Below are 11279 nucleotides of genomic sequence, written 5' to 3' on the forward strand. Positions count from 1 at the left end.
CTGACAGGCAGTTGACAGTAACTTTCTCCTTGTTTAGCCTGGTGAGTGGAACACCAGTGTGCCTGACTATAGAGTCAGCTATGACTAGAGTGTTGGGTATCTTGTTATGCCTTATGGGCTGTGGTTGAGTGGTACACTGCGTTTGTGGGCTATGTGTCATTTGGGTTGTGTTGGGGGGGTGGAGGTTGCTTGCATTTCTGCTTTGAAGGTCCCAGTTGCTTGAGCAGATTTTTATTGAGAGCCTCTGCGAATGTAGGTGTGTGTTTTGTGTTTCTATGTGTGTGCTTTGGTGATGTAGGTTTTGAGGGTCTATGTGATGAGTGTCTTGACTGTCTAGTCAAGTCTTGGGTGAAGAGAGGTTTGCTTCCAGTTTGGCTATATAAGTGCATCTCTCACAGGTTGTAGTGTTGGGTGGTAGGAGGAGAGGGTTGTCTGTGTACATGAGGCAATTGCTGCATTGCCCCAAGATGCCCAGATTCATCAGGTAGACAGGAGAAAACACCGGAAGCTGACCCTTAGACATGCCTGAATAGTTGCTTATTTATTAAGTACTAAAAACTGTTTTCCTCTAGACAGTGAGGAAAGTTGAGTGCTGTAGTGATTTGTAGCGTATTTGGTGCTTACAATGAGTTCTGAACAAGTTCTGAGCTCAAAGAAACAGATCTGAGTACTGAAACTAGAAAACTGGCTAGTTCTAAGAAACAAAATTAAGCTAGAAGGCTTCCCTTCAACACAGAAAGGCTTGAGGGCTCAGAAGCTTACAAACAGTCCTGGATACAGCAAATCTGTATCTGGACTAGATGACTTACAGGAAAGGCAGGAAACAAGCTTAGAATTTTTTTTTGTAAAGTGGAAAGGTGAAAGAAGGAGCAGAAACTAAGTGGGTTGGTCTTTTTAAGTGTTCTCCCTGGATTAGGTAGAATGAGGTAATGACACTAGACTGGGAGGAGTGTCCCAGATCAAATTTACAGTAGGGGCAGACAACTGATGGGCGGTAGTTTCCACGGTCCTTGGTGGCTCCTCCTTTTGTGGAGTGGAATAACCATTGTTGTGCACCATCCAGTGGGCAGAAAGCCTGAGGTGAGGCTATGACTTGAACATGGTACTTAAGTGGGGTGCCAGTTTGTTCTGTAGTTCGTGTAGAATGCAGCCTGGGATGTTGTCAGGTCCCGTGGATGCTGTGATTTTGGCTTTGGGGAGTGTGTTTTTTACCTGTGCAGCCATGATTACAGGAACTTTGCATTCTTCCGGTATAGAGATGGGCCGTTTAGGGGGTGAGAGAGGGGTAAAGTTAGCACTGAAACTATCTGCCAGGATTTTGGCAATATCAGTTGTTTCTGTATATTTAGTGCCATTGTGCTGTAACTCAGAGCAGATCTAAGTGTCGCCATTGAGATTCTTGAAATAGCTATAGAATGCTTTGTGGTTGTCTGTAGAATCAGTGGCAATTTTGTTTTCATAACTAGCTTTGGAGGATTTTATGAGGATCTCTGCTTCTTACTGAGGCTGATCATGGAGTTCCTCCAATCATGGGATTTTACTCTTTTTGCAACAGTTTCTTTCTTCTGTTGTAGAGTTTGTTTATGGCAGGGGACCACCAGATTGGCTTCCTTTTTTAGAGGATAGCATCTTGGTTCTGTTAGAGATTGCACAATCCATGCACTTGTGTAAGTGCTTATAAAGTGCATTTGTATAGAATTCAGCAGTTGTACCTCTATTGTCCGTCAGCATGGGTGTCGTGAAGTTTGCCACTTATGTCTTAAGAAGCGTGAAGTTGGCTTTGGAGAATTATTTTACAGTGGTTTCCTAATGGGAGGTGGGGTGGGATGTGGATGTCTAGGGTGATTAGCTTGTGATCGGATCTGACCAACAAGGAATTGACCTCTGGTGTGGAACACCGGTTGCCCATGTTGGTAATGACCAGGTCTAGGATATTGCTGCCTCTGGTAGGGGTGTGGATAAGCTGATCCAAGGCATTGGAATTTATGAATTACAGAAAACGTTTTGCACAAGAGTTGGTACATGAGCAGTTTTCCCAGTTAATGGTGGGGTAGTTGAAATCACCCATTATTAGGGTGTTAGGTTGTAACCTAATATTTTCCAATGTATCAAAAAACGAGGAGTGGGAATCCTGGGGCATGGAGGAGGATCTGTAGCAAGCTACAATTTGGATTGCAGTCTTACCCAAAGTAAGTTGCACTTGGATAATCTCGGACGCATTATGCTGAACAACTAGCCTGGAGGTGTGGATATACTTAATGAATATGGACATGCCTCCACCTTTAGTGTTTTGGTTCAGGTTAGGTGGCCAAAAGGTGTGGTATGAATTATAGCCTGGTATTGCAGGAATGCTCTCTAGAGCCTTGAACCAGGTCTCTGTCACTGCACTGATGTCAATGTTCTCCATTTTAAGGAGTGCCTCGAGTGAGTGCATTTTGAGTAGCATTACCCTCAGATTTTGCTTGCTTGTACCTATTACTGTGGTGAATTTTTCATTTGAACTCTGCCTAAAAAAGGCACTATATGGGTGGCAAGAGCCTTAGCCAGTATCCGGAATCCCAAGGGCAACAGGTGCAGGTCATCTCTGGCAAAGCATTTGGTTTGTCGATCATGTCATCCCAGGCAGACAGATACTGGATCCCCTTAGAATGACACCAGAAGCTTAGCCAATTGTTGAAGTCAATCATTTTGTCCTTGTACTGTGGTATCATTCTGGGTGATGGCAGGATGCTACTCAGGGCTAGGGTCATACCTGCCTGGGCTACAAGATTGGACAACTCCTCCATGTCTCTTTTCATGTAGTCCAGGGAGGTACGTCTCAGGTCATTCACACCAACATGGACAATGACAGAGTCATATTTGTACTTGTTGTGGAGTGACCTGAGTGCGTGCATTATGTGGCGGATCCTGGCACCTGACAGGCAGTTGACAGTAACTTTCTCCTTGTTTAGCCTGGTGAGTGGAACACCAGTGTGCCTGACTATAGAGTCAGCTATGACTAGAGTGTTGGGTATCTTGTTATGCCTTATGGGCTGTGGTTGAGTGGTACACTGCGTTTGTGGGCTATGTGTCATTTGGGTTGTGTTGGGGGGGTGGAGGTTGCTTGCATTTCTGCTTTGAAGGTCCCAGTTGCTTGAGCAGATTTTTATTGAGAGCCTCTGCGAATGTAGGTATGTGTTTTGTGTTTCTATGTGTGTGTTTTGGTGATGTAGGTTTTGAGGGTCTATGTGATGAGTGTCTTGACTGTCTAGTCAAGTCTTGGGTGAAGAGAGGTTTGCTTCCAGTTTGGCTATATAAGTGCATCTCTCACAGGTTGTAGTGTTGGGTGGTAGGAGGAGAGGGTTGTCTGTGTACATGAGGCAATTGCTGCATTGCCCCAAGATGCCCAGATTCATCAGGTAGACAGGAGAAAACACCGGAAGCTGACCCTTAGACATGCCTGAATAGTTGCTTATTTATTAAGTACTAATAGCTGTTTTCCTCTAGACAGTGAGGAAAGTTGAGTGCTGTAGTGATTTGTAGCGTATTTGGTGCTTACAATGAGTTCTGAACAAGTTCTGAGCTCAAAGAAACAGATCTGAGTACTGAAACTAGAAAACTGGCTAGTTCTAAGAAACAAAATTAAGCTAGAAGGCTTCCCTTCAACACAGAAAGGATTGAGGGCTCAGAAGCTTACAAACAGTCCTGGATACAGCAAATCTGTATCTGGACTAGATGACTTACAGGAAAGGCAGGAAACAAGCTTAGAATTTTTTTTTGTAAAGTGGAAAGGTGAAAGAAGGAGCAGAAACTAAGTGGGTTGGTCTTTTTAAGTGTTCTCCCTGGATTAGGTAGAATGAGGTAATGACACTAGACTGGGAGGAGTGTCCCAGATCAAATTTACAGTAGGGGCAGACAACTGCAAATCCACCAAGTATAAAAACAGGGTACCAATAGGGAGGGAGGGAGAGTAGAAAATAAAAATCAGAACAAACAAACCCAACCAGATACTTAAAAATTGTAGAAAATTTCTAGTTCATACCTCACACACAGTGAAACTAGCTAAAAAAGTATATGCAGACAATAAAAGTGCTATAAATAACTCATAAAAATAAGCAAAAAAACAGGATACTTAATGTTATATATCACAGATCAGTTGGCTCAGTGCCCTTCCTCTGATTAGCTCAGTGTGAAATAGCAGAAACACTCACAAGTTAACTTCTTAAGTAACAAAGTTGAAACCTGAAACAACTTTAAAAAAAACTTGAGAGCCAATGAGGTGCTTAATCCAAGCCATAGTCCAGGTAACCCCAATCAGCCAATGACCATAAACAATTCACCCTCACTAAAATGTTATACTGGCTTTGGCTAAACTACGATGGCCTAGAACATGTGCTCAGACACACAGCCTCTACTAACAAACAACTAGGCCCAAAACACTTGTTATTCTATGCAGTCCAAAGACCAGTACAGTCATTGTTGGGTCTCAAAGAAAGTTTGAGAATTAATCTGCTTTCTTTTACCAAAGAAGTTTATCATATAAGTGCATATCCTAGTTCCAATTTTTCTGAAGCCATTTTCTCAGAGTATGCTGATGTTTTTGATGGCAAGTTGGGCAAATTTCCAGTTGTGTATTACATGAAGTTAGACCCAGAGGTCAATCCGGTAGTCAGACCAGCAAGAAGATTTCCGATAGCAATGCAGGATAAAGTTAAGGTTCAGATGGATAAAATGGTACAGCAAGGTGTAATTTGTCCAATTACAGAGCCAACTGAATGGGTGCCGTCTATAGTAGCAGCTCATAAAAAGGCTCAGACAAAATCAGAATATGCAGTGACCCAAGTGATTTGAACAAGGCATCGAAGAGACTACATTATCCAATGTGCACAGTCGAAGAGGATGCAGCCCTAATACAGAATGCCACTGTTTTTTCTGTCTTGGATGCAAAAAGTTCATTATGGCAAGTGATGCTTGATCACAAATCCTCATTACTAACCACTTTTGGTACTCCATTTGGCAGATACAGATTCTTAAGGATGCCATTTGGAATAAATTCTGCAAGTGAAGTCTTTCAGCATGCAATGGAGCAATTTTTTTCAGGTTATTCTTGCGCTATAATAGTGGATGATTTAATGATTGGAGGCAATAGTGAAGCAGAACATGACAGAAACCTAAAGAAAGTTCTAGACAGAGTATGTGAAGTAAACTTGACGTTCAGCCCTCTGAAGTGCAAATTCAGACTACCAGAAGTTACATATGTAGGTCATTTGTTTACAAGTACAGTCTTGAGACCAGACCCCACCAAGCAAGCAGCTATTCTTGAGATTACAGCACCAGACAATATTCAAGCTCAACAACATTTCTTAAGCATGGTCAAGCATTTAGGCAAGTTTATACCAGACCTCAGTGAGGTGACAGCACCTTTAAGAGAGCTAATGTGCAAAAATGTTGCATGGTCATGGTTAGAACAACACCAAAAGGCATTTGAAGATCTCAAGCAGTAAATTGCCACCCCACCTATATTAAGATACTATGATGTGAACAAACCAGTTACTCTTTCCTGTGATTTCATCTTGGCACAGTTATTCTTCAAGAGGGTAGACCAGTAGCCTATGCATCTAGAACAATTACCCAAACTGATATGCAGTATGCTCAAATTGAGAAAGAACTTTTGGCAATAGTATTTGCATGTTCCATGTTTTATAATTATATTTATGGTCAAGTTATTCATATTGAAACTGATCACCATCCTCTAGTTGCTATCCTAAAGAAGCCTATGCATTCAGCTCCAGAAAGATTACAAAGAATGATGCTCAAATTGCAAAAGTACACCTTCAAAATGGTCTACACGAAAGGCAAACTACTCTATCCGACTGATACCTTATCCAGATAGCCCAGAAATGCAACAGAGCAGCAAAGAATTTTGAAGTAATGGCAGTGTGTAATTTTTCTACCACTAGGCTTGATGAGTTGACAGATCATACTAAGACTGAACCTAAAGCTCAATCACTACATTAATGTTGGATGACCATCAAAGCAATCTAGTGTACCATACGAAGTGCAAACCTATTTTCTTTACAGAGATGAAATGTAGATGGAAAATGGCATTATTTTCACAGGTCCTAAAATTGTTGTTCCTGATTCCTTACAACATGAGTACATCCAGATTTTGCACCATGGTCACCCTGGTTCCACCTCCACTAAGAGGCGAGCAAGAGAATTAGTATTCTGTACTTTCTTCTTGTTCAGTATGCAATAGTACTCAACCACATTTGCAAAGAGAACCACTTCAGCTGAGTCCATTTCCTGAACTACCTTGGTCAAGAGTAGCCACTGATATCTTCAAGTGGAACAATCAACACTGCTTGGTATTAGTAGACTCTTATTTAAATAGTTTGAGATCACTCTACTACCTAATCTAACATCTATTACTGTTATTACTAAACTGAAAGGTCTTTTCTCAGTCCATGGTAGTCCACACGAAAGTTATTTTTGACAATGGTACTCAATTTACTAGTCAGGTGTTCAGAATTTGCAAGAGAATGTGACTTTCTACATATTTCTAGCAGTCCTTAGTATCCACAGTTAAATGAAATAGCTGAACATGCAGTACAGAATGCAAAGCAATTACTTGAAAAGTCAAAGCATGACAAAGCACCCCTAGCTACCATATAGGTGGCAATCCACTGAGCACAGAAGAAGTTATCAGGGATCTGGGGACCCAGGTTGACAGTAACCTTTCGTTTGACACTCACATTGCTAAAGTAGTTAGGAAGACCTTCTACATTGCCCACCTGATCATGAAGGGATTCACATCTAGATCAAGGGAGGTCATCATCCCCCTGTACTCATCACTCATCAGACCAATGATTGAGTACAATGCCCCATTCGGAATGTATCTGACCCAACACCTGCAGCAGCTGGAAAGGCCCCAAAAGTTCCTCACCAAAAGGATAAAGGGTCTCAAAAATATGTCTTATGCTGCCCGACTGAAAGAACTCCAGCTCTATTCAGTCGCTTACCGCTTGCTCAGAGGTGACCTGTGCCTGACATACAAGGCCATGTCAAACCCAGATTTGATGAACATGCTTCACCTCAAAAAATCTAGATCCCTCAGAACTACAAGGGGAGACTTAAACCTTGACACGATTATTAATAGGACGTGCTGGAGGGAGAGATTCATCACCCAGAGACTCCCTATGCTGTGGAACAAAATCCCGGTACATGTGAGGCAGAGCACCTCGCTGGCCTTGTTCAAGAGAAATCTTGACCAATGGATGGGAGATCGCAGATATACCCCAGGGATTACCTCAGTGTCACTGCTTGACAGAGGCACAGCAAAATAATGGGCATAGTTTCCTTCAAACTAAAGGGGTGGCGAAAGCCACAAAACTCTGGGCTAGGCTTATAAATGCCCTTGGACAGATAGCCTAATATGAACCTATGAACCTATGAACAATACTGATGTCTTTTTGAATTTGCTTAATCTCAAAAACATACCCTGTGATGACATTCTTGGTTCACCTGCTCAAATACTTCTATCCAGGGAAACAAGAACTATGCTACCTATTAGTTCCAGTTTATTGAGGCCTAAACCTAAGAACAACAAAACCATCAAGGCTCAATTATTCAAGAGGCATTCTATCCAAAAGTTTAGTTATGATAAATCGAGCAGATTTCCTCATCCATTGAGGGAAAGAGAGACATTGAGAATACAAATGGTGAAAGGTTTCAACTGGATTGGTCAAGTTACAAGCATATGTGCCAAGCCGAGATCCTACCTTGTAGAATCTGAGGGTGTGGAGTACAGGAGAAATTGCAGGCATCTTCTTCCTGTACCAGAATCATCATTGTAGCATTGTTCCTGTGATGCAGACTCTAGATCTCAGAGCGAACAAGATGTTGTTCCCATTCCAGAGTGTGTTTCAACCTCTACTTCCGTTCCTAAAGATGTTCCAAATACTGCCAAGGTTGAACATTCTGTAGAGACAGCTCCAGTTGCTAAACCTAATTCCCAGTTTTATGTCACATGATATGGTCAAATATCCAGACCCAGTGTGAACTATGCAGCAAAATGGACATAACTGTATATGTACATACCTAGTCTTGTACAATTGCATGACAAAAAACTACTTGTAATATCTGAATGCCAAATAGGTTCATAATGTTGCATGATCTATTTCTCAGGGAGGGAGGATGTAGATCAGAATGTATGTGCTGTGTCTTTAAGAAGCATAACAAGGACTGAATGTGCACATATAAATAACGGGCACATGCTATTCCCAGTGCCATTTTCAGAGTGCAGCCAGAGACTGATCATGTATGATTGCAGTAGTTAGTTTATATATGTTACTTAATGTAAAGTCAGTAAACTTTTATTGTGATGTGTTTGTATAAAATAAAGCTGCTTGAACAGAATGCACTATTGTGTCCAAAGTAGGAGAGCTACATGGTATCAGAACCAGGATTGCAGAGAATAAGATTCGGAGCCATGAGGTGCAGTGATAACAGTGAAGGTAAACTAAGAGAAACAAGAACAACAGGGATGAAATGTATACAGAGAGCAGAAAATGAGCAGAAGCACTGGAATTCTATACAATGAGGTTTGTATGAGAAAGCATTGACATTTCAGTGTTATAGATCCACATCTCAAAGGACTAATGTAGCTTTGAGATACCATGTTTTGGGGATGTAATTGTACAATGAAAATCAGTATTGCTGTTTGTTTTGTCTTTTAATTAGATTCATGCTTATTATGAACATCTTCTATACATACACACACACACACACACACACACACACACACACACACACACACACATATATATATATATATATATATATATATATATATATATATATATATATATATGTATATACATATATGTATATGTGTACCACTGTGTATGGGGTGAGTTGGGGTTGTATATAGGTTCATAGGTTCATAGGTTCATACTAGGCTATCTGCCCGAGGGCATTTACAAGCCTAGCCCATCGTTTTGTGGCTTAGGCCACCCCTTTAGTATGGGGAACTATACCCATTATTTTTCTGTGCCTCTGTCGAGCAGTGACACTGAGGTAATCCCTGGGGTATATCTGCGATCTCCCATCCATTGGTCAAGATTTCTCTTGAACAAGGCCAGCGAGGTGCTCTGCCTCACATGTACCGGGATTTTGTTCCACAGCACACACACACACATATATACAAACACACAGTTTTCACTTCTACAGGAAATATGGTGGACCACCAATTCAGCAACAGCATGTATTAATAAGGTGGGAGAACACTAGATCACCAAGAAAAATAGTACCTCATGCAGACAAATGGAGAATGTACAGACTACATGAAGTAGGGTCCTCTGCCAGGAACGAAACTGGAAAACCAAGTACAGTAATGCTTCAGTATGAACCACTGTACCACACAGCACCAACTTATTACAGCCGAGTGACATCTCCAGGCGTTTCTGCAGTTACCTCCTACTGCTCCTCTAGGCGTCAAATATTGCATGTTCATATTTGCATTAATAATTCCAAAACCATGTTACATACAAGGTATCAGAATATTTTATCTTGAAGCATACATGATGGCAAACACAATTGTTTTGATATTTGAACTCTGTAAATGAGCATTTGTTAGAACTGTAAGGTGATAACTTCATTTTTTAAAGGCTGAAGCCACACCCACTGGGAGTTAAAGGTATACACTCAAAAGAGCGCTACCGGAGGGAATGAGTTTATAACTTTTTTCCAAACGGTAGAGAGACACTGGAATCAACTGGATACAGTCAGAACAAAACGTTTTATTAAATGCTTTTCGTCCCACAAAGTTGTGGGATTTCTTCAGATAAAACTATAACACAAAGTGCCACCTTTTTATTTAAAAATTCAAAGTCATGTGCTCATAGTGAACCAGTTACTACTACCTTAATTAACCACCCGTCATTATTAACCCTACCATTTTAGCTATTAATAGTTTGGATACTTGTTCAGAGCTAAGTAATTAAGAGTATATTTCTGAAATGTTTCATATATGAATTACCTGGTGCAGGATCCAGAATGAGCACAATTGCAAGAAGTAAAATCACAGCCTTCAGCATTTTATTCTTGTATGTTCTCACTATGAAATGAGTTCTGGTCTTGAAAACAAAGCTGTATCTTTGTCTCAGTAGTGTAAGCCAAGTTATATATAGGCAGTTTTCAAAAACTATTTACAACTTTCCTCATCTAACAGTTTCGTAACAGTTTTCATAACAGAGCTTACAAGATCACATTTATGTTACATAAGTGTTACATAATTTGCATGGTTAGCTACATTCTTCCTTAAAACTAATGTATCCTTTTATAGGTTATACTGGCCTCCCTGGGAAGATTATAATCATGCTTGTTCATGTTTTACATTGTTCTTCACTTTTTGTATTTACTACATTTAGAAGACTAAGTGCCTTCCTGTTAAAATACAGCATAGCTTGATATACATATATAGACAAATACCAGACAGACGTATAGAGATAGAGACATATAACTATTCTGTTTGCATGTAGATTACTGTATACAGTTTATAATACACACACACACACACACACACACACACACACACACACACACACACACACACACACACACACACACACACGTATGTATATATATATATATATATATATATATATATATGTGTGTGTGTGTGTGTGTGTGTATGTATATATATATATATATATATATATATATATATATATATATATATATATATATATATATACATGCACACAAACACATATGTCTTGTTTTTCTTAAGGCAGGTATTTTAGGTTATAATATAATTCATTCAGATTCATCTCTGCCTTACTTTTCTCTGTTAGCAGTTTGGTGTAGGGTGGTGCAGTTTCAGATTTACAGTTATAGTCTGGGATAAATAACCATGAAACATTACATTGCCATTTAAGTACTGTAAGGAGAAAGAGTTGAGACTATATACACAGAAATCAAAATGCAGAAAATATGGCATCTTTAAATTCTTTTTGGTCATGATGTTTTTTCATATTGCTAGCATATTTGTCTAAAAAGCGCAAAAAAGAATAAAAAATATAATGCAAACAACACAGAGGATTGTGTGTATTTCACTGGTCACAACCACAGCATTATGTGTTCGAGACATGGATGCCAATAAATCTACCTTAAGAACAAAGCTTGAAAAGTGAATTTGTGCATCCATGTCATGAACACATAATTTAGGGTTATAATGTGATACCTGATCATACCCACGGTAGTGGTGCTGTGGTAGCGTTGTCGCCTCACAGCAAGAC

At 40.1% G+C, this 11279-nt stretch overlaps 1 long non-coding RNA gene across 1 annotated transcript in view; it reads right to left on the bottom strand.

The window, feature by feature from the left end:
- The window catches only part of LOC122813430, a 30750-nt gene extending 20251 nt beyond the window's left edge, over window positions 1-10499 (bottom strand). Inside the window, exon 1 of the long non-coding RNA XR_006366683.1 lies at window positions 10019-10499. This is a non-coding gene — a long non-coding RNA (uncharacterized LOC122813430). The remainder of the gene's footprint in view (window positions 1-10018) is intronic.
- Window positions 10500-11279: the final 780 nt, after the last annotated feature.

This window comes from Protopterus annectens, chromosome 1.part1 (genome assembly GCF_019279795.1).
Source record: "Protopterus annectens isolate FY-2018-M chromosome 1.part1, PAN1.0, whole genome shotgun sequence".
Classification (NCBI taxonomy): domain Eukaryota; kingdom Metazoa; phylum Chordata; order Ceratodontiformes; family Protopteridae; genus Protopterus; species Protopterus annectens.